The 22,892-nt window shown below is 36.5% G+C and overlaps 1 protein-coding gene and 1 pseudogene across 1 annotated transcript in view; both read right to left on the bottom strand.

The window, feature by feature from the left end:
• Positions 1-22,892, bottom strand: part of GPR98 (G protein-coupled receptor 98) — a 1,036,968-nt gene that overhangs the window by 348,858 nt on the left and 665,218 nt on the right. The window lies entirely within an intron of this gene.
• On the bottom strand, positions 3,882-4,683 carry LOC102868215 (annotated as a pseudogene).

Here is a 22,892-nt window from a genome sequence, read left to right as displayed (position 1 = left end):
AATCGGGATGGGTGTGTCAGAGGCGGTGTGGTTGGCGCAGGATAGAGCAGGGTTTAGAGCTGTTGGGCATAGGGTCGCTATGAGTCGGAAACGACTCGATGGCACATAACAACAACAACAACATAATGAAAAGCCAGTAATACTAACCTGTGATTTCTCAGCAGAAACCAGGCAGACCAGAGGACAATGAAATTACATATATAAAACTCTGAAAGGAAAGAAAAAGCTAACCAAGAATTATATACCTAGCAAGATTACTCCTAAGATATGACAATGAAATTAGGATAATTTCATATAAACAGAAACTAAAGGAATTTGTGAAAATAGAGCAACCTTACAAGAAATACTAATGTGAGATCTTCTGATTGACAGTCAAGTATTACAGACAACAAACTAAAATTAATATATTAATATGTTGGAACTGACCCATTCATGGAATACATAAATTATATTAAATATATGATACTAAAAATAGGGAACCAGAGACAAGTGTGTAAAAGAGAACAATCATAATGTAAAAAGAGAAATAAGAAGTGTAGTTACAGAATATCTAAATAGACAGGAGCCAAGGTGATTTCAAGTTAGTGAACTACTTTAGACTTTAAATTAAAATAGCAACTTATAGGGTGACCTTCAAGGATATTAATAAACTTCATAAAGATAATAAGGAGGAAAATAACAAAGACTTTGAAAACATTAAAACAATAGCAATGAAGAAAATGATATGGAAAGCCATATATAAAATGAACTCAACACAGAAAAGCGCCTGGCAGAAAGAAATCAGCAATAACACAATGAACACAGCAACAACAGCAATAAAATCATCTGGGTCAATGATATCACAGAATGTGAAAGGATTAAATTCACCAGTCAAGAGAAAAAAGAGTAGCAAAATGGATAAGAAAATAAAATCTATAAATATGGTACTTAGAAGAAACATCACTTAAGACACAAGGACAAAGATAGACTTAAGAAAATAGCAGGATGGAATATATATGTCAAACAAAAGCCAAGACAAAAAGAGCAGGAGGGCCAATACATAGACATTAAAAGAAAAGTATAAGAAACAAGAAAGATCCTTAAATAATGATCCAAATATTAATTGAACAAGCAGACAAAACAAGAACTTATGAACCCAGTGACAGAACTGAAATACACATAAACTTTCACCGATTTGAAGAGAGAAACAGACAACTCCACAGTAAAAGTAGAATATTTTTAAAAAGATGCAGAAAAACTAAATGATACAATTAACCAGCTTGATGTAATAAACATATAAAACAGAATTGATGCTTTTAAGTGTGGGGTTGATGAAGACTACTGAATATCACATGAACTACCAAAAGAACAAAACAGATAGTGCAAGCTGAGTGTCACTTAGAAGCAAGGATGATGACGCTCACCATACTTTGGAAATATTGTTGTTTGCTGCCAAATCATAAACAGCTCACAGTAAATTCAGGTTTTCAGAGACAGTAAATCACACAGGAGCACACTACCTATCCTTCTGCCATAGAATGGGTGATGGATTCAAACCACATCAAGTGCCTCTGGAATGTCATGCAGCCTCTTTCCACTAGGTCACCAGAGCTCCCCTGGAGCAGAGAGCTGGCATGGAAAAGTACAGGGGCAGTGAAGGAAAAGATGACTCTCAATGAGATGAATTGACACAATGATTACAGCAATGGGATCAAGTATGTTGCAGGTGGTGAGGATAGCACAGGGTAGAACATGGTTCAGGTCTATTGTTCATAGCATCACTATGAGTTGTACTTGACTCAGTGGTATGCAACAACAACAATAACCCAACAAGAACACAGTATAGATTCTTCTTCAGTAAACATTGAACATACATCAGAACAGATTACATGTTGAGTCACAAAGCAAGCCTCAACAAATTAAAAAAAAACCCCCCAAAAACAACCAAACCTATCAAAACAATACAAATCATCTCAGATTAGATGCTATAAAATAAGAAATCGACAACAGGAAGATCAAGTGAAGTGATGAAGCAGGTGAATACTAAATAGCACCTTACTTGAAAACGATTGGAAAATAGAGGGAAAAGAAATGAAATAATTTCTTGAAATAAATGAGAATGAAAGTATAACATACCAAAATCCTTGAAACAGAGCAAAAGCAGTATTCAGAGGTGAATTTATAGCAATAAATACACACATAAAAAGAAAGAACTAAAATCATCACCTTAACATAACATCCACAACAACTGGACAAAGAACAGTAAGCGAAGCCTCTGGTCTCTAAAATGAAAGAAATAACAAAGGCAAGGATAAAAGAAATGAAATAGAAAGGCAATAGAAATAATGTACAGACTGGACTTGGTCTGTGAAAGGATTAATAAAATTAGCATGTCTTTGGCAAATAAAACAAAGGAGAAGAAGAAGAAGAGGCAAATTGTATGACTAAAACAATGATATCTGTAATGCTACACAGAACCAACTGAAATCAAAGGATGAGTGGTACGGAGGTGCACTGTCAACTCAAAGGCACTGTAGTTCAAATACACCAGGCACTCTTTTGAAGAAAGATGAAAATCTCTTCTCATGTGTTTTTGCCTCTGAAAACCCACTGGAGGGTCACCTAAAAGTCATTTCCAAGTTAACAGTGCATAGCAACAACAACAACATACTCCAGTATGTTCTAACAAATTTGAAAACCAGAAGAAAAGACAGATTTTTTTATAAACACCCTGCAAACTGCAACTAACACAGACAGAGGTAAAAAATTTGAGAACCAGATAAGAATGACCTTATTAACCACTTCTGTTCAATATTGTATTGGAAATACTAGACAGTGCAACAGGGCAGGAAAAGAAAATAGAAGGCATCAATTTGGCAAAAAGAAAGTAAAACTATTTATAAATTACATAATCTTATATGTTAAAAAAGCAATAAAATTATGGACTTAATCAACCAATTGAACAAAATAATAAAAGATAAGATCAGCTTACAAAAATCAGGCTGATTACAAGAACAAAGAGAACTCTGGAAAGGAATTAAGGAAAACAGTTATTTAAAATAGCAATCGACAGGATAAAGTATTTAGGAATAAATCTAATAAGAGATACAAAAAGAAAACATGAAAATAAAACTATATACTACTATGAGAGACCCGATACATATTGGAAGAATTAATTAACATTTTAAAAAGTCAATACTAAAGCAGGAGTGGCATCCATTTCCTAAACAACATGCCTCTGGAAACTCTATGAACTTTGATAAATGACGGTACTTTTTTTTTTCCTCTTCATTTTTGTTTTTTTAAATCTGGGATGCAATTGGTAAGTGGTATCAAATGGCTTCACAGAGCAATTCTTGGGAATTTCCCATTGTGCCAATGTCTCGGCCTCCAAGGATTTAAGCAGTCCTCCAAGGCTGACCAACAGCAGGTTCCAACAAAGGTTCCAAGACTGAGCCCTTCCTTCCTAAACAACATCCAACACACAATATCATCTGGCATGTTACACTTTACATTTGGAAATAAGGAAGAATATTTTAAATACTCTTAAGGCATTTATTTCTTAAATGTTCTCTGCCAAGATTTCACATGAACTTCAAATTGAATTCAGTCTATTTCTCTGCTGACACCTTTCCAGCAACCACACAGGAGGCCATGGTCGGCCTCTTTGTTCTCTAAATGAACTGAATAGATGTTAATACTGCTTTGCTACAAAGGGCAAAGCTCCTAAATCAAACTTATGGAAAAAGGAATGAGACTTCTGCAAAGTGCACTTTAAGAAGAGGTACTTTTTGTTTATGAAAAGAAACCAGTGAGTCCTCTAAGAATCAGAAAAGGGAGTATTTTACAGTTAAGCACATGATTTGGAGTGAAGAATTCAGTTGCTCTGCTGGTCCAGGCTGTTAATACTCTTCCTGTTCTTCCTGTGGGCCACCTTCATCAGGTATCACAAAACCTTCGTCTGTGGCATAAAGAATGTCCACAATCCTCTGCAATATGGGTCGTTTCCCCCTTCATTCTCCTGGCAAATCAATTCAGTGTTCCTTAGCTTTCCAAAGTAGAAATCTCTCTCCTTCTCCAAATCTTCAACAGTAAGCTTCAATATGTTGACCTACTGCATCAATTCAGCCGCTTCATCATCCCCATTGCCCACACCAGGATTCTTTCTCAGCACACCGGGGCCAGGCTTTGAAGTTGCAGTAGTTCTCTGTGTTGAAATGGGCCTCTGTGGAGCTGCACTACTCATGCCAAGAGGTTTCTTCGATTTATTAAGTGCCGGAGCGACGAGGGAAGGAGCCACGCAGTTTCCTGACCTTGCCTAGCAGCTACAGGGTCATAGTCTTTTCCATCATAGTTTGCATCAAAAAACTTGAACCACTGAACAAATTCAAAATTGTCCTGAAATTTTCCTTTTACTAATTTATCCACCAGAATTATTTTGTCGACACCCACTCTTTTAAATCCTGCTTATAAAATTTTGAAGTTCTGGATGTATTCATGTTCTAGCTTAGCTTGGAATTTCACTTTCTTCAAGGCAATGGAACCTGGAAACAGCATGTCCATAAACTGACAATAAGCAGCCCCTGAGCATAACTGTTCAATCTTTGTCAGATTCAACTGCAGAGACTCACTGATCCAAGCCAGCATGTCATGTTGACTTAGGTTATCACTGGTGACTGACGTGGAGTACACGTTCACTGCCATCTTTGGCTCTCGGCTGAACCCAGTCCAGTGCCCGCACCCGGCTCTGGTTCCATCTTCGTCTTGTTCAAACCGCCCTACCCAGCCCGCCGCCGGCGCGATGACCTCACCGATAAATGACAATACTTATAGAAAGGCTTCAGGCTTTTTGTTCATAGGGCTGCTATGAGTACTGCTCGACTTGACAGAAATCAACAACAACAACCAAAAGTAACACACACACACACTCACACACAGACACACAAATAGAAATATAAGGAACTCAAAGACAAATTGCACTGGGAAAATCTTTTGTCAGGAACATCTTCAGATTAGTGAGAAGTAACGATGTCAGTCTAGAGACTACGGTGTGCCTGATCCAGGCCATGGTCTTCACAATTGCTTGCTATGCATCAGAGAGCTAGATAATGACCAAGGAGGACAGAAGAAGAATTGATGTCTTTGAGTTGTGGTGCTGGAAAAGAGTCTTGAACATACCATGGACTTCCAAGAAAACAAATAGGTCCATCTTGGAGAGGGTGAAACCAAGTTTCTCTTTGGAGGCTAGGATTTTGAAGCTTTGTCTCACATTCTTTGGGTACATGGCATCTTACATATGTTGGGCATGTAGCCTTGAGAGACCAGTTCTTGGAAAAGGACATCATGCTCGAAGGGGAGGGACAACACAGGAGAGAAAGACCCAGAATGAAATGGATCTATATAGTAACTAGGGCAATAGGGGTAGGTGTACAGGAGTCAGTGAGACTGCCTCAGGACAAGGAAGGCTTCAGAGCTGTTGTACATGGGGTCGCTATGAGACACAGGTGACTCAATGCCACATAACAACAACACAAAAAACCGTAATGTCAGGGAGCTCTGGTGTCTTCGTGGGAAGAAACTGTATTGCAATCTCAAAGGCACTCAGTTTGAATATATCAGCTGCTCTGTGAGAAAAGTATGGATTATCTCTTTCTATGTGATTAACAGCCCTGAATACTCACTGGAGATTCAGATCTGACTCAATAGTGCTCAACAATGCAACATCACTCCAGATTCTATTGTCATTCTTCAACAAGATGAAAAAAGTAATCATCAACTTTAAAAGGTGGGCAGGGAGAAAAGTGCAACAATGAATGAATGGAAATCCAAAGTCTCTGTAAATTTTCATTGAAATTAATAATAAAAAATAATTTTTTAAAAAGTGCTCTTCCAACACACACACACAAAAAAGGGAAAGAGGCCTTAGATAAGCAAATACTAATAAAGAAGGAAAACAAATTAAGAACTTTTACCCTTCCTGATTGCAAAACCTACTACTCAAGTCACAGTAACTGAAACAGTAGTTTAATACTATTAACAGCTATACAGATAGATAAGGCTATAATTGAGAACCTAGAAATAAATTTATCCACTTATGGCAAGTTTAGGGAGTTCAGGTAGATTAGCAGTAAGGAGTTGCACTGTCAATCCAAATGCATTAGGTTCAAATACAACATAGTAGAGAAATGGGCAGTCTCCTCCCATAAGATTTATAGTCTCCAAAAACCTGCTAGGTCAGGTATGAATCAGTTCAAATTTGATGTTACCAAATAAAAACACAAAGAGTTTATCTTTGACAAAGAGATGAAATCCATTACATGAAGGAAAGATAGTCTCTACCAAATGGTGCTGGCTAAAATATTTGCAAACACCTGAATCACTGGCAATAAGAGAGATGCAAATCAAAACCACAATGAGGTATCATCTCACTCCAGTAACAGTGGCAAAGTTTAACAGGGCAACCAGTAATAAATGTTGGAGAGGATGTGGTGAGAAAGGAACTCTTATATATTGCTTGTGAGACTGTAAAATGGTACAACCATTCTGGAAGGCAGTTTGGCACTTCCTCAAAAAGCTGAACATAGTAATTCCACATGACCCAGCTATGCCACTGCTTGGAATATACCCTGAGAAAATGAGAACTGAGGCACAAATGGAGATTTTTACACTAATGTTAAGAGCAGTTTTATTCACCTTTGCAAGAACATGGAAACAAGCCCAAATGTCCAACCACAAACAAATGAATTTAGAAATCATGGTACATTCACACAATGGAATATTGTGTAGTAGGCAGGAGCAATGATTTTGTAAATTATTGCCTAACTTGGGAGGGACTGGAGAAAGCATTATGTTGAGTGAACTAACTTAGTCCCAGAAGGATAAATATTGCATAAAATAATTATTGTGGAATAAGGATCTAAGAAGGGTAAGGAGAGGCTGGAAGCAGAGGAATGTGGATGTGGAGGGGGAGGTGAGATTAATCATGGGGTTGTACAATTTGATGTGTGTGGGGGGTGAGGGAAATTGAAAGATTTGTTCTTGAAAACAATGAATTCAAATGTTATAAATAAACTAGTAGAAAATGTTAAAAAATCCATACTTCACATTATATACAAATATTAAAGTGAGGATAGGCTATTCCTTGGGGAGGGACATAATGCTAAGAAGGGTGGAGGTCACTGAAGGAGAGAAAGATCTTTGACCAGGTGGATTGATATGGCGACTGCAGCGATGGGCTCTTGTGTGCCAGGAAGTGTGAGGATATCACAGAATAGAACAGGGTTCAGATCTTTTGTTCATAGTGTGTCTATGAGCCATATATGACTTGATGGCAACTAGCAACAACAAAAAACCAAAGCAAATCAGGGATCTAGTTATAAAATTCAAAACTATAAAGATCATTTAAGAAAAAACTGGAGCAAACTTAGGATTCCTAAACCATGGCACAGATGGTATATTCAATACAACTGAAAATGCATAAATAAAGGAGAATAAACTAGAAGGAATTTATTAAAAAATTAATCCTCTTGTGGACCAAGAAACTTATCCAAGAGTGAAAAGAGAACTTACAAACAGGGATAAAAAATATTTGGCAATGACATATCTGACAAGGGATTCATCTCTAAAATGTACAGAATAATATTGCAAAAAGAAAAATAAATAACTCAGTTACAAAGTTGGCAAAGAACATGAATAGTCACTTTACAAAAGAAGACAGTCAGATACCCAACAAACACATGAAGAAATGCCCAAGATGTTCAAAGTCAGTCAAAGTCACTGCCTTTTAGTCAGAACTGACCAGAGCTGACCCTCCAGTGGGTTTTCAAAGGTTATAAATCACAAGGGAGATTACCCATCTTTCTCGCATAGAGTAGGAGGTGGATTCAAACCCTTTGCCTATCTTTGAGGCTACAATAACTTCCAGGGACCTAACTATTATTATTGTTGATGTGTCTCCTCAAGTTGACTGTGATGCCTAACAAACCTGTATGAACAATAGCTCAGAACCCTTCCCTGTTTCTGAGCCAATCTCACAGTCTCAGAGACTCTTACCTCCTTTTACTTCTGTTATTATCTATGTCAAGCTATCTCATCTAGGGACCCTTCCAAGTGTGATGCCTTCTCCATGGATAGGTCTCTCCTGGCAGCATACCTGAAGTATGGAAGATAGTGTTTCAAAATCCTTGCCTCTAAGGAGCAACTTGGTTCATTCCCTTCAGGACAGATTTAGAGAGATGCAAATCACAAGAACAATGGTCTATCATCTCACAATAGCAATAGCAATGCTCAAGACAGCAAAAACAATGCTGGTGAGGGTACAAGATTGGAACTTTCAAACACTGCTGGTAGGAATAAAATACCTTGCAAATACTTTGAAAAACCACTCTGATCCTTCCTTAAAAGACTTGAAATGTATACTTACTTCACACAATAACTATATTTACTAGATAAACCTCTTTTGTCCATTTAGAATAGTAGAAATATTGTAAGGATGAAAATTATCATTGAATTATAATTCATAATTGTTAATATATTTGTTTGATAAAGCTGGAAGATAACATCCTTCTAGAATCCCAGTTTTCTCATGTGAACAAAGATGTTGTTATAAAGATTAAATAAGCACAAAGTTAACACTTGAAAAATGTTCCATGTCCTATAAATCTCCTATTGGGATGTCAGATGGTGTGAAAATCAAAGAAAAATAGTTTAAGACCAAACATAAGTATTGAAACAAATTTAAAAAACCAACAAAAAAATCCACAACCCTTTTTCTGTATGAAAACTAACCACCCATAATATTCATGAGAAAGCTTTTAGACAGTGTTTGTTGAGGTTTCTGAGGTAGATTTTGTCTGGACTAAATTAACTTTGAAGGATTAATATTAAGATAAAACAGAGGAGCGTAAAGATATTTAGTTATATGAAGCTTTGTTTCTGATTTACTTCCATTTGACATTCCATATCTTTATGTTTATCTGCTCATATCTATAACGACAAAGCACATTTTGAATATTTGCATATACAAATTTGTTCTAACTCCTTTAAAAAAATCATTAGGTCCAATGTGTTTCCACCTCATTATATAATTAGATAGGGATATGAGCACATATAAATGGCAGTGTATGAAGTGCTTGATGCTGAGGTCACTAACATCACCTGAAATAATTCATTTCTTCATGTCACTGCTGTTGTTAGGCGCCATCAAGTCGAGTACAACCTATAGTGACCCTATGAACAACAGGTCTGAATCCTGTCTTACCCTGTGTCATCCTCACTATCTCTGACATATTCAAGCCCATCACTGCATCATCACTGGGTCAATCTATCTGCCTGAGGGTCTTCCTCTCTTTCAAAGCTTCTTCCAATTATGATGTTCCTCTATAAGGACAAGCTTCTCCTAGAAACATTCCTCCAAAGGCACTCTGGCTGCATCATCTCTTTCATAAACAAGACATAGCTGTTCTTTTTGGCAGTCCATGGGACACTCAGTACTCTTTTCCAATACCACAGCTAAAAGGCATCAATTCATCTGGCATCTTATTTAACTATCCAGCTCTCATACCTTGGATTAGATCTACCTTAGTTTTTAAAATGACATCATTGGTTCCCAAGAATTTAAAGAGGTCCCTGACTAGATTTTCCAATTGCAATATATCTCCTGATCTTCTGGCTGCTCCTACCAAAGTTATTGATTGTCGATCCAAGAAAGATGAGGTCGTTGACAATTTCAACCTTTTTCTTCATTTATCATGATGTTGCCTATCAGTACAGTTATGAGAAGTTTTGTTTTCTTGACATTGAGAGGCAATCCATATTGAAAGCTGTACCCTTTGGTCTTCTGCTCAAGTCCTTACATTAAGCAAATGAAGTTATGTAATCTGTAAAATGTATGCGATTGATGAGTCTTCATGTGATCCTGATGCCTCATTCTTCTTTATAGTGTCCAGCTTCTTTACTCAACATACAGGCTGAATAGGTATGGGTAAAGGATACAATGTGAATGCACACTTTTCTAAGTTTAAATCATTAGTAGCCCCTTGCTTGTCATTTCTTCATAGAAAAGAAAAATTTCTAAAAACAAACACTAATTGATTAATCCATCTCTAAGAATCTATGTTACAGTGAGTAGAAGAATCATAGAGTATACACTGATAAATTGTTTGTAAATTAATGTCATGATACAGCTCACAATGCTTAAAAAATGCCTGCTTTTACATAATTATATGATCATTAGTTCTACCAGTTAGAATCACTGAATTTTTCAGCAACTATTTTACCTTTACCATAAACTCTACTAAAACTATGGTAAGTTTGATAGTTTGTTAGGATAACACATGCCCAGTTACAATGTTTACAAGGTTGTTGAAAACTTTAATGCCCAATCAAGCAGAGTTGAGCTTTAAACTTTTGTTATCTAAAGAATAAAAAATTCCTTCCCTTTTTGAAAGAATATAATCACTAAGAATATTCTAAGGGCCGTATTCTCTTCAATATTACTCATCTGTTTTGGGGGGAAGGCATAGATTGGGAATACTCTATGTTGTTGTTTTGTATCATTGATTTGGAACGGACCCATAGATGACTCTTCTGGCAGTTTTCAGAGGCAGTTTAATCATACGAGAGGAGACTATTTATCTTTCTCCTATGGAGCAGCTGGTGGATTTGAACCAGAAGCATTTGGGACTACAGTACAGCTTCTTACCACTAGGCCACCAGAGCTATCCTACTCTATATTAAGGCAACATTTAATTATTGAGATATTAAATAGTCCAAATGCAGATTTCTTTTATGTAACTCAAGTTTGGCTAGAGTTTTAAAATTATTATATGTGGGTCTGCAGCTCTGTATGCTTTATACCAACAGTCGGTTTGATCAATTGATGAAACCTTACTTAGGCTGGGATATTGACTCATCTATTAATGAATTTCTTGAAATTCAATAAAAGGCTATCTAAACTAGATAAGTAAAAAGTGAGCACATATACTGTTTCTTGGTGAGGGCAACATCAGGCCCAGTGAAGTCTGTAAACAATTAGCATGGATGGGCAAAGCCTTTCCTTCTTGTTCACAGTCCCTTGTGAGTTCCAACGGTAGTCATGATTCTTAGGCTCAAGGAGTTACGATATGTGATTATATTAGAGATTGTATATAGTGTTTTTATAGTTTGTTGTTGTTGTTATGTGTTATAGAGTCGTTTGCGACTCATAGCGACCCTATGTACAAGAGCTCTAAATGCTGTTCTATCCGGTGCCAACCTAGCCATCTCAAACGCACTTATTCCCACCGCTCCAGTCACAGAATCGATCCATCTCATCTAAGGTCTTCCTCTCCTTTGCCTCCCCTCCACTCTGCCAAACATGATGTCCCTTTCCAAGGACCAGTCCCTCCTTGCAATATGCCCAAAATATGTCAGATAAAGCTTCAGAATCCTTGACTCCAGGGAACACTCTGGCTTCACCCTCTCCAGGACAAACCTATTTGTTCTCCTAGCAGTCCATGGTATATTCAACACTCTTCTTCAGCACCACAGCTCAAAGGCATCAATCCTCTTTCTATCAGCCCTATTCACTGTCCAACTCTCTGATGCATAGCACATAACTGCGAAGACTATAGCCCGGATCAGGTGCACCTTAGTCTCCAGCCTGACATCGTTGCTCTTCAGTACTCTTGAGAGGTCCCTCACAGCCGACTTTCCCAATGCAATTCGTCTCCTGATTTCCTGGCTGCTGTTACCAAGGGTGTTGACTGTGGATCCAAGTAAATTAAAACTGTTAATTATCTCAATCTCTTCACCATCCATGCTGATGCTGCCAATTGGCCCAGTGGTTAGAATCTTTGTTTTCTTGACATTTAGCTTCAGTCCATATAGGAGGCTGTAGTCCTTGATCTTCTGCAGCAAGCTCCTCAGGTCCTCCTCAGTTTTAGCAAGCAGGGTTGTGTCATCTGCATAACCAATCCTGATGCCACATTCCTCTTCGTATAGCCCAGCGTCTCCGATGATCTGTTCTGCATACAGATTGAAAAGGTATGGAGACAGAATACATCCCTGACGGACCGCCTTCTTGATTTTGAACCATGTAGTGTCTCTTTTCTTTGTTCTGACAACTGCCTCTTGGTCCAAGTATAAGTTTTGCATTAGCACAATCAAATGTTCTGGGATTCCCATTATAGTTTGTAGGGTTTTTTTAATGAATTTAAGTTCTCCATCTTTATTTAATAAGCAACCTTAAAAGACAAATACACTAATGCAAAAAAGGTAACATTTCTAGTTATTATCATTATTTAGAGAGCTCTGGGGACCTCGGACATAGGAAGTAGCACTACACAAAGGCCATGAGGCTCTGGTGGTCTCGATCTCCCAGTTTCAAACAGCTTCATAGAAGAAACATAGGCAAAGTCTTCTCACACAGTTTACAGTCTCAGAACCTCAATGGAGTGTCAGCTATGAGTCACCTCCAACTCAAAGGCAATGAATTTGTCATTCTTCAGACAAAAAAACAGTGGAACATTTCAAATGTGTTCCTTTCCCTCAAATTATTGTTGTGCTTTTGTAATCTAGAAGCAACAGAGTTAAAATACTCTTAGGTTAGAACAATAAATATATATTGTCAGATAAGTAGGATTTGTAATCTGTTTGCTTTAGTGTCTGTGTGTTTATACAAGGTTGGAACTAACACTTTGTAAAATAACTCATTTTAAAAGTTATAGGACATAACAATTACAAGACATCATCTGACCCCAGTAACAATAGCAAAGTTCAACAGGCAATAAACAATAAATGCTGGTGAGATTGTGGAGAAATTTAAACTCTTTTTCACTGCTGTTGAGAGTGTAAAATAGTACAGCCACTATGCAAAGCCGTCTGGCACTTTCTCAAAACGTTGGAAATAGACATACCATTTGACACATCAATTTTACTACTGGAAATAAGCCCAAAAGAAACTAGAGCCACGACTCAAATAGATGCATGCACACCCATATTTATTCTGTGAATGAACTACAGTTTTTCTATCCATTTGTTTGGTGATAGGAATTTGGGTAGTTTCTATCTTCTTACTATTGTGGTTGTATCATTTTACAATCCTACCAGCAGCAGTAATGAGAATTGCAACATCTCCACATCATCACCAAGACTGATTGTTTTCCATCTTGTTAAACTTTGCTATTGCTACTGGGGTGTAATGCTATATCATTGCTTTGATTTGAATCTCTCTGATTTCTAGAGATTTTTAACATTTCCTCAAGTGTTTTTTTAGTCATCTGAATAACCTCCTTGGTAAAATCTTTTCTTATCTTTTATTCATTTTTTAAAAATAAAATTTGTATTTTATACTGGTTTACTTACAAAGTTCATATATATTGGTTTTTCACATCAGATCCTTCCCATTTCCTTTACCTACCCCTCCTTTCACCCACTAAATTGTGCAACCCTATGATTAACCCTTCCCCCATCCTCACTCCTCTGCTCCCAACCTCCACGCCTTGGATCCTCATATACATTTTAAAAAATGGTCTTATATAGTATTTGTCCTTATGGGACTGAGTTAGTTCATTTAGCATTAATGCTTTCCAGTTCCTCCCAAGTTAGGCAGTGATTTACAAAATCATTGCTCCTGCATGCTGCACAGTATTCCATTGTGTGAATGTGCCATAACTTTTCAATCCATTCAATTGTGGTTTGGCATTTTAATTTGGTTATCAGTTCTTGGGAGGCAATGCTGTATCCTGTAATTTTAATTAAGAGTCTGTTGTCTGAAATGTCATTGCGAAATATATTTCCTCAACTGTTGACTAAGTTTTTAATGCACACAAGGTTTTGGTTCTTAGAAGGCCCCATTTACCAATTTTCTTCCCTCATGGTTGTATATTTTTGGCTGCAGTTTCAAGCCTATTCATGCTATATAGACTAGGGCTTTTAAATGTTTTATTATTTTTCTCTGATCTTTATGGATTTTGGTTTTATCCATAGGTCTCTGATCTACTTCAAGTTGGTTTTTGTGTATAGAGTGAGATGTAGATACTATTGCATTTTTTTAGAAGTAGCTATCTGGTATAGTCAGCTCTATTTGTTAAAGAGGTTGTCCTTTCTCCAATTATTGGGTTTCATTTTATTGTCAAATGTCAACTGACTTTATGTAACTGGCTAATTGCTGCTTTTTCAATTTATTCCATTGGTCTATATGTCTGTTATTGTACCAGTACCACATTCTTTTGATAACTATGGCTGTACAGTATGCTTTTATTTGTTCATTTTTAAAAATTTGTTTACTGGTTTGTACACAATAATTCATATACATTGTGTTTCATTCATGTACTTTATGTTCTGTAAAATTATTCATAAACATTATATTTTACTATCTATGTTGATTACATCCCAAATGCCCATAAACAAATTAATGGATTGAGAAATTGTGATACATTCACACAAAAGAATACTATGCATTACTAAGGAAAAATGATTTCTTAAAATACTATAATACATGGGAGAGTCTAGACAGCTTTATGTTGAGTGAAAGAAATCAGTCCCATAAGGACAATGGCTCTTGCCTCCTTGCAAGCCCAGGAGCTGTCAGCAAAGCTTGGCAGAAGTTAAAGGATCAGGTCTTCTACTAAATGAAGATGGTAGAGATGAGTGGAAGATTCTTTCTTTCTTTACTGAGAACAGAGATGGATGGTAGAGCCTTTTGTTAATGAGAAGCAATAATGTTAGTTTGTGGGCTAAGGTTTCCTGATTTAGACCATGGTCTTTTCAAATACTTGCTGTGCATCTTAGAGCTGGGTAATGACTAAAGATGACAGAAGAAAAATTCATGCCTTTGAACAGTAGTACTGGATAGAAGCAATGGATATTCGATGGACTGCCAAAAGAACAAACAGATAATGCTTCTTAGAGGCAAGGACAGTTGAGCCTCATCTCATTTATTCTGGTTATATTCTTAGGAAAGGACATCATCCTTGGAAAGGTAGGCAGATAATGAAGGAGAGGAAGGCTCTCAACTAGGTGGATTGAGATAGTGACTGCCGCAATGGACTCGAGTGTCCCAGAGACTGTAAGGTTAGCACAGGATAAGTCAGGGTGCAAATCCATTGATCACAGGGTCACTGAGTCATACTCAACAGCATCTAACAAAGACAAAGCACAAATACTGAAAATAAGGACAAATACTGTGAAAATTAGAGGATAACTGATCAAGATACATATAAATGTTCACAAGAGGAAGGGGGGAAGGCAGGGACAGAAAAATGTGTAGATTTTGAGATCAAGGAGTATGATGCCTCTTACTTAGCTTTCCAGGGTGTCTTTCTTTTGCAAATGAAAATGGAAATTGCTTTTCTTCTGTTGCTTGTGCTTGAGGTAGAACTGATAATCCATTTATATAATAAATTACAGTCTCTAATTTTGTCTCTATTATTTCTAATTTTGTCTCTATTATTTCTTTGATCATCTTAGATCTTTGATTGTTCAGTTAGTTTTTGTGTATAATGAGAGACCTGTATGTTGCTTCTTTCTTTGTTTTTAATGGATACCCAGTTTTTCTAACATCATTAAAAAGATGGCCTTTCCCTCCATTTAAAGTTATGTGGTCCTTTGTCAAAGATCAGTTGCCCATAAGTGGTTGTAATTTTTTCTATGTTGCTCTATCAGTTTTTCTTTGCTTCAATTTTTATAGCCAAAAGATGTAATAATGAAATGTTAGTTATCTGTTATTTATTTTAACAAGGCAACAGCTATCTAAATTTTACTCTATAACAAGGAAATGCATAATAGAACAACATGAGTGTGTAAGGAGTAGTTGTAATATGGGAGTGGCAGAGTCTGATTTCTACCTGTTTATAAAGGTGAACTTTCCCCATAAATAATACCCATATTACCATACAAATACTACATGGTCAGACATCCCACCCTACATGCTCCTGTACTTGTCTCTATCAATCACTGGGTCCAATAACTGTGGTTCTGTCTCCAGGGTTCATCTGGCTATCCCTTGCCACAATCTCTTAATAGTCTCTCACAGTGCTGCAGTCTCTTCACCCTTTCTCCACCACCATTTTTCACAGTGTGGAAAGTGTTTTCTTATATTGATCCCACAGCTATGGATGATTTACAAGACCATTTGTCCACAGTTAAGGCATACCAGGACTCCAATCAGGATTAATGGAATGGATGGAAAAGCCAAATTTCAAGGTTTCTAACACCACATTGAATGACTTTATATTAACAACAAAATATAAATTGAGTAGTAAGGCACTATGCTGTCAAACCAAAGGCATATATTTTTAATTCATCAGCTGCTCCAAGCAGAAAAATGGGCATAGCCCACCAGAGGGTCAGCTATGAGTTTGGCCCAAGTTGATGTTATATAACAACAAGAATATGCTGGAAGAAAGATAATAATTCCCATAATTAGTAAATGAACATATTATAATTTAAACTGACTCTAAAATGAAAAAAAAAAACACAGCTAAAAAGCTCAAGAGATATTTTAGGTTAAAAACTGGATATAAATTAAAAGATTATCTTTCTCTCTGTACATTTACTTAGATTCCTAAAAAAACAACACACACACACACACACACACACACACACACACACACTTCTCAAGGTCTTCAAGTAATTTACAATAAACAGTGACCCTCCACTGGGTAGTTTGGGTTTTGGTATACTCTTCTTGGGAAAAGAATATCCATCTTTGTCCCATCAAGCAGCTGGTGAATTTGAATTGCTAATATTCAATTAGCAGTCTGATGAGTTATATGCTATACCACTAGAGTTGTTTTTGAGTCTTCCAGTCTATTTATGTATAATTTATCTATTCCTATGTTTATTTATTTTTAAAGCAGCATTTTCAGTGACTACTATTTTATAAATATCATCATAGGAAAATTTATGACATGGCTTGTTTATTCCTTTTGATTCTCATAGGTAGTTATGCTTTCTTAATATATCTTCATAATTTGCATATAAGTATATTTGTAAAATATAGAGGAAAAAATACATTTACATTTAGAAAAAGTCAAAGCCACTTGAACCCTTACTTTTTTATGGGATGCAAGATTGGTATTCAAGTCGTTGTTTATTTAATAAGGGGTTATTAATTATACCATAACACACCTTGTTCAGTTGATTTATTACATCAAGGTTTTTATTTCAAAGACCACAGAAATTATAATTTTATCTCTTGTCATGCATTCTCAGTTATTCATTTTAAATGAGAGTCTGAGAAATATTACAGCATGTCCTTGCTCTAGTTAGAATCTCTTCTTTCTTAACATTTAGTACATGAAATAAATTACAAGGTTTTTTGAGGATTGGAAAGTTCTGTATTTCCTGGGTATGACATTTTTATTTGATAATAATCAGTCTGCTGTCTTTAATACCTTTGATGTTCCCAAATTAAATCAATGATGACAAAATCTAAACAAAAACCTTTACTGTGGAGCTGATTCCAATTGATAGCAACTCTATAGGACAGAGTAGAACTGCCTCACAAGATTTCCATGATTGTATTTCTTATGGAAGCTATTAGACTGGCACGTCTTTCTACAGTAGAGCAGAAGGTATGCTTCAACCTCTACCTTTACAGTTACTAGACAGGTGCAGCCTTCAATATGGCTTAAAACTCAACATCAAGGAGGCAGAAATCCTTATCACTGGGCTGATAAGCAATATGCTAGATAGAAAAAAAGATTGAAATTGTGAATGATTTCATCTTACTGGTATCCCAAATTAACATCCTTGGCACCAGCAGTAAAGAAATCAAAAGACATGATGCATTGGAAAAGTCATCTGCTGTCAAAGACTTAAAGTACTGTAAAGTGCTGTAAAAGTACTGAGAAGCAATGATGTCTGTTTAAAGACTAAGGTACATCTTATGCAGGCCATCGTCTTTTCAATCACTTGCTATGCATGTGGAGCTCTGCTGGCTTAGTGGGAAGGAACTGTGCTTTTAATGCAAAAGAACATGGTTTGAATCCACCAGCTCCTCCACAAGTGAAGGATCAGCAATTTACTGCCTCTGAAAACCTTCTGGACAGTCATTGATGGGTTGATTCCAATTAAACGGTACTCAACAACAAGTGATGCATGGGAGAGCTGATCAAAGAATAAGTATGACAGAAGAATAACTGATGCCTTTGAGTTATGATGTTGGAGAAGAGTATTGAATATTATGTGGATTGGCAAAAGAACAAACAGATATGTCTTGGAGAAAGTGTGGCCAGAGTGCTCACTGGAGGATGAAGGATGGTGAAGCTTCATCTCATATGCTTTGGACATGTTGTTATCAGGGGTTATTCCTTGCAAAGAGATGTCACAACTGGAAAAGTGGAGGTCAGCAAAAGAGAGATATACTTTCAATGAGATGGACTGACACAGTAACACCAGGAATGGGCTCAGATGTGTCAGAGATGATGACGATGGCACAGGATAGAATAGGGTTCAGATCTGTTGTTCACAGGGTTGGTATGAGTCATACTCAACAGCGCATAATAACAACAACAAACTACTCTTTTACCATGGCTCTTTGATGAAGGAACAACAGGATTCATTTTAGGATTTCTCATTCTCCTACTATGCTTCTGTACTAACGCGTATTTACACCAAAGAATAAGATTGTGTATTTCTTTCATCAAAGCCTGGTTCTATGATGAAGCTAACACACAAGATGTAGGTGCTGAAGTATAAATCAAAAAATATTTCTAACCTATTCTTTCTACAAGTATGTTTTTCACGTAAGTTTTGGTTTAAAAATGAAACAGTGTACTTTGCATTAAGCTGTGTCCAGAACAATAGACTAAAATTGTAATACAAGGTTTCAGTATTTTCATAATTGAATCAGAATGTTCTACAAGGGGTTAAACTTAGTGACAGGAAATGGCCAGAAAACACGACCAAATGAGCATACAGGTATAACTGTTGTCTATTTATCAATGCTATACACAAGAGTCACAAACAATTTACAGTGATCTAATTTCCTCCATAGAATAACTTATTGTTTGTGAGGGCAGTTAATAGCATATTTCATGTAGATCTTAATGGTAAAAACATAAATTCTAGGAATTTATTTTTTGGATACCCCATAAGTAAACCATCAACACACAAGGCTGTTCATAGAACATTCTTTATAATACCAAAACAGCCAAAAAAGGACAGAATTTCATTGACAGGATACAGAAAAATTGACCTTAAAATAGTAATATTGTAGGTTAATAGGAAACAGTTAAGAGAAAAAATAATATGTTTTCATGTGTCAATCTTAAATATATATTTATGAATATATTATGTTGCTCACTATTAACTGACATTTTTAAAAGTAAAATATATTTCCTGTGTGTGTGTATACATATATATAGATATATATACAATTACAAGAATATACACATATGTGTTTGTTCACATGTGAATAAATATTTATATATTCATGGAATATTTTGTAGGGATACACAGGAAGCCATTAATAGTGTTTACTTCTGGGAGAGGGGCTGAGGATAGGATAGAGGAGCAGAGTTTGTAAACTAGGAAGAAGGAAATGTACTTTTCCTTTATTTTGCTGTAGTGTTGGTTATGCTTTGCACCATTGGTCTATGTCTGAAATGAAAGAAACTCGAAACAGAAAAGAAAATAAAACATAAAAGTAAAGCAATTAGTTAAAAAGGATAAAGATTTTTCATTCTCATTGTCAATTGTTCTTAAAGCAAACATTGTTTTTCATTCTGTCAATCGACCTTAAAGTACACATGGCACTTTGTTTTAAGGAAATGGGAAGTGACTTCAGAAGTTCCATAGAATGATCTTACATGATAGGCCAACAAAAGGATCAGTCAGCATTCATAGCCAAAAAGGAAATTTGTGAGTCACTTACTTTTAAAAACAACCACAAAAAATGTGAAAGAATATTTTATTACATTTCCAGCATGCACTTCATGGCTAACCTTTCAAAGAAAAAGGAAGGCTAAAGAAACAGTCAAGGCCATCAGTTCCAGACCTGGCCCTGAGCCACACCCCTCAGGAAGGTAATAGTGGTTTTTCAGCTTGCTGAGACTTCTCAGCTAGCTAATATCTGTCTCCCTTAAAATCAAACCTTTTCCCTGCATAAAAATGATTCTTCCATTATAAAACAATACAAATTACATTGAGTATGAAACATGTTTCAAAAATAAATGAAACATTAGCCACACATATTTACTCAGCTAAAAATATATTGCTGTAATAGTCAATGCTGACTCATAGTGGTCCTCTGGTAAGTAGTCCTAGTGGTAAGTAGCTGAGCTGCAATACTGAAGGCACTGGATTTAAATCCACCAGCTTCTCTGTGGGAGAAAGATTGGAAATCTCCTCCTCTGTGATTAACTGTCTCTGAAAATTGACCAGAGGGTCAAATATGGGCCAGTTGTGACTTGATGGGATACTACCACAACAACAGGATTTGAAAGCTGTCAATTTTTCTGAAAAGAGTCTGCCAATCTTTCTAACAAAGGTTAGCTGGTTGATTCAAACCACTAACACTATAGTTAGCGGGACAATACATAATGTATCATGTCAACAGAGCTCTTTAAAATTATATAGGTTGGGTATAACTTTGTGTAGAATACTCAATCCATATAGGCCTGGCTGTATTCTAGATATTAATTTATTTTCTACCCCTCCTCCTCGACTTATTGCCATCCTGACAGCACCAACTCCTAACTGACCTTCCAGTGAATTTGTGGGGCTTACAAATCACATACAATGAGACTGAGACTGCCAATATAGTTTCTGTGGAGCTGTTGGCAGATTCGAACCATTAGAGAGAGGTAGGTTTTTAGATAGCATTGCAACTCCCAATGGTCTGTGTTGCCAGAGTTACTTTATTAATTCATTTTATTCTATCACAATCCTTGAAGAAAGGTACTGTTACAATAAACCTTATGTTTATATAAGAGAACTGATGCTCAAGAAAGTATGTACAAAAAAGGCAGAGATGGGTAAACTGTCACTGTATATAGATGATAGGATAGCTAGCTTACACAGAAAACCCCAAAGATTCAACCACCACCACAACAAAAACCTGTTAGAGCTAGTGGATGAATTTAGTAGGACGGCAGAATAAAAGATCAATATCCAAAAGTCATTAGGATGCTTCTACAATAACAAAGAGAACTCAAAGAAGGAAACCAAGAAAGCAATAGCATTTACAATAGCCAACCACAAACTGAGATACTTAGGAATGAACCTAGCTAGAGGCACAAGAGACCTGTACAAAGAAAATTACAGAACACTCCTGTAAGAAACAAAAAAGACCTGCATAAATGAAAAAAATATTCCCTGTTTATGGGTAGGAAGACCCAATATAGTGAAAATGACAATCTTGCCAAAAGCAGTCCACATGTCAAATGTGCTCCTAATACAGATACCAAATTCATTTTTTAAGGAGATGGAAGGGGAGATTGCCAAGTTTATTTGGAGTGGAAAGAGACTCGAAATAAACAAAGCAATTAAGAAAATAAAAAATGAAGTGGGAGGCAAAATGTACTATACAGTGGTATTAACCAAAACAGCATGGTACTGGCACAATGACAGGTGAGGAAGAATCAAGGACCCAGAAATGGACCTATTTGTCTATGGCTAATTGATATTTGACATGGAAATAAAACCTATCAAACACAGAAATGACAACTTCAACACATTGTGCTGGCAAAACTGGACTGCTACTTGCAAAAAGCTGAAGCATGATCCACATCTCACACCATACACAAAATCAACTCAAGGTGGATCAAAGACCTGGGAGTAAAGCTCCAAACCATAAAGTTCATAAAAGACAAAGTGGGACCAAGCTGAGAAGGACTTGCCTATGGTATGCATAATCTGGAGAGAATAAAATTGATGAATGGGACAGCTTAAGATTAAATCCCTGTGTACAACAAGAACTTTTTCCAATAAAGTGAAAAGAAAACCTACTGACTAGGAAAAAACATTTTGCAATACTATCTTATACAACAGTCTCATAAAAAAATTTACAGAATACTCCTGGGCCTTTAGAAGAAAAAGACTGATAACCCAACTACAAAACGGCCCAAAGGCATGGAAAGACTTTTCACAGAGGAAGACATTTGGATGGCCAACAGATACATTGAGAAATGCTCAAAATCACTGGCAACAAAAGAGATGCAAATCAAAATCAAAATGAGATACCATCTCACCCCAGTAGCAGTAGGAAAGTTTAGCAGGGAAGCAAGCAATAAATGTGGGAGAGGATGTGGAGAGGTTGGAACTCTCATACACTGTTGGTAGAACTGTATGTAAAATAATAAAACCACTCTGGAAGGCAGTTTGGTGTTTCCTCAAAAAGATGAACATGGAAACTCTGTATGACCCAGCTATTCCACACTACAAGGAATATACTCTAAGGAAATTAAAGCTGAGACACAAATGGACATTTATATACCAGTGTTCATTGCAGTGTTATTCACTATTGCAAGAACATGAAAACAGCTCAAATGTCCAATCACAACCAAATGGATTGAGAAATTGTGATGCATTCATACTATGCAGAACCTGAAAAAATACTACATAACTTGGAAGAGACTGGAGATCATTATGCTGAGTGAACTACCTCAATCTCATCAGGACAAATACTGCATAAGACCAATATTGAAAAAATAGAATAACTAGTAAAATATGTATGGGGATCCAAGGAAGGAAGGGGTGGAAGCAGAGAGGTGAGGATGGGTAGGGAGAAGATCACAAAGTTGCACAATTTGGTAGGTAAGGGAGGGGAATAAAGGAGTGGGGTAAAGGAAATGGTAAAGATCCAGAGGGGACCTGAAAAGACAGGGTACGGTGGGAATGATCCAATATGATTAACTTTATAAAATGTAATGGATGGGAATGATTGTATGAAACAAAATGTGAGTGAACAGTGCGAAACACAATGT

The sequence above is a fragment of the Elephantulus edwardii genome, unplaced genomic scaffold (assembly GCF_000299155.1).
Source record: "Elephantulus edwardii isolate Elephantulus edwardi_28Jun2011 unplaced genomic scaffold, EleEdw1.0 scaffold00043, whole genome shotgun sequence".
Classification (NCBI taxonomy): Eukaryota; Metazoa; Chordata; class Mammalia; order Macroscelidea; family Macroscelididae; genus Elephantulus; species Elephantulus edwardii.
This window is presented reverse-complemented; position numbering and strand designations above follow the sequence as displayed.